The sequence below is a fragment of the Elgaria multicarinata genome, chromosome 18, assembly GCF_023053635.1.
Source record: "Elgaria multicarinata webbii isolate HBS135686 ecotype San Diego chromosome 18, rElgMul1.1.pri, whole genome shotgun sequence".
Taxonomy (NCBI): Eukaryota; Metazoa; Chordata; class Lepidosauria; order Squamata; family Anguidae; genus Elgaria; species Elgaria multicarinata.
The window spans coordinates 2105498-2108007 of NC_086188.1; positions in this window are offsets into that span (position 1 = coordinate 2105498).

Below are 2510 nucleotides of genomic sequence, written 5' to 3' on the forward strand. Positions count from 1 at the left end.
GTGGCTTTTGGACCAACTGGGATTCCGGAAGGAGGTGTGAATCCAGAGTGAAATTCTGGAAGGAGATGTGAAGCTATAGGGCAGGGAGAACGGAGCGAGGTGTATAGCCCTGGTCTTTTGCCAGCTTTTGGCAGGCTGGGTTTGTGGCGCTTGAAAGGATCTGGATGGATCCACGCTGCCTTGCATGGTGACCCCCTCCCAGCTGTGACACAGATCCTTTCCGTGGCCTGGGGCTTGTTTCTTTGCCCCCCTGGTCTGTAAAAGAAACACCCACCAGCCACAGAACTGTGGGTTGAGCAGCTGTGGAAGGAACGGCAAAGCCCTTGGCAAGTTCAAAAGAAGCCGCAGCAGCACGCCTGGTGGAGCCCTACCTTCCAGGGGTGGCGCTGAAGGTGGGCACCATCCAGGAGCATCACGAGGGATCCTTGAGATGGGGTGGGGGGGAGGAGAGCAGCTTTGACATCCACCTTCCCCAACTCGGTGCCCTGCGGATATGTCGGACTCAGGGTGCTGTCTAGGTGGCTCCTTGGTCCCCTTGTGCAAGGCGATTTTCATACAGGTAATACGAGGAGAGGTCCGGCCGTCCCGTTAGCCAAGAATGGAGCCTTCCCATTCAGAGGCAGTATACCACGAACAACCAGCTGCTGGAGAGCAGAAGCCACAGAGGTGGGCTTGGGCATCACCGCAGTGCCTCCATTGTGGGCTTCCAGGGGCCATGTGTGCCCCCACCCCCTGTGGGAAACAGGATACTGAACTTGATGGCCCTCCATCACGAACATACATAGATATAATATGCAACAGTAATTGACTTTATTGTATTCCTGACCATTGGTCGTGTTGGCTGTAGCTGATGGGAGTTGAAGTCCAAAACATCTGGAGGGTGCCAGGTTGGGGAATGCTGCATCATGGCCGAAGCCCATTCAAAATACCTTGTGGGTTGAATTCGGGGATTGTTGGTGGCTCTGCGTTGCATCAGTGTGTGTGTGTGTGAAGGCTTTCAGAGGAAAAGTCCTCCAGTCGGCAATGAGGACTAGCAGCCCTAATCTTAACCTCCACTGATACACAAAGCTGTGTCTGGTGATGATTTGAGGCTGAAGCCACCGTAGGGGTGGGGTATAGAGCGCCCACTTTTATCCCTCCAAATGGGGAAGTCTTTGTTGGAGGCTGTGTGGTTGGAGGGCGGCGGAGGTGATTATTCTAGACATTGATGTTCCTGCAGGATTCTACCTAGAACCGAAAGGTGGAGGATGTTGGTCTGCAGGTGAAATGTGTGGGAATTGGGGAGCATCTGCTCCCCAGCCAGCAGGGCCAGAATGGCAGGATCGGACCCAAAGCGAGGTGCCCCCAACATGTCTCTGATGGGTCAACACAGGGATGGCTAAAAGAGAAACTGCTGTTGGTTCTGGACCATTTGGGGCGCATGTTCTGCCCGCTAGCAAGAAGCGTGAGGCTGGCAACTGACACGTGTTTGGGGGCTGGAGGGAAGCGTCAGAAAAGAAGCGGATTTAGGAACGTCTGATTCTAATAAATGACGAGTGTGGCTCTTAAGAAAACAGCGATGGGACAGGGTACTGAGGCCGAATTTCGGTACGCCTTCTCTTAGGATCCGAGTTCTGAACCAGCGGCGAGTCTGGTCGCTGCTCAGCAACTGAGGTTGGGGTGTCCCCATTAGCTGTGGTCGTGGGTCTGCTTGTGCTGCACAGCCTTTCCTCCGATATCTGCAGTGGCGCCATGAAGCCGGACTTTTGGGCAGAGGGACAGGGCCCCACTCAGCAGAAGGAACAGGTGGGCCCATGATGAAGGGTGTGAAGTAAGGCGCAGGACGAATGGAGGCTGGTGGCTCCGATGTCGGCAGGGCAGTGAATCCACTCTGGGTTTCAGTCAGAACTCTAAAGGAGCTGTCCAGAGTACTGAACCCATTTGGTTCAGTCGGAACCAGCCAGACCTCTAATGGGGCTATCTAAGTGGCTGAAGTCATTTTGGGGATAGGGTTTCAGCACCTTGGACACTTCCTTTAGATGTAACATCACCCAACTTCACTACTCAGTGGACGCAAAGCAGGGTGAGGCCCGTGTTTACAACATTGCAGAGCTCCTGGCTTCCTTTGGCAAATTCACAAGAGATTGGGGATACTGCCAGCTATTCCCCCCTGAGTGGAACTGCCGTAGCTAAACGGGACCTTCATATATACAGGCAGTTATAACTTCAGACCAGCTGGCAACAAAGGTAGGCGCCCAGGGAAGGCCATCAGCTTACCGAGGGGACACGGCTGACCACTGTCGGAAACTGAACACTATGTATGGATTCATTTTATTTATTTTATTATTATTTATTATTGCGTTTATATCCTGACTTTTTTTTCCTCCAAGGAACCCAAGGCAGCATACATAATCCTCCTCCTCCCCATTTTATCCTCACAACCGCAACCCTGTGAGGGAGGCTGGGCTGAGAGTCTGTGACTGGCCCAAAGTCATCCAGAGGGTTTCCATAGCTGAGTGGGGACTAGAACC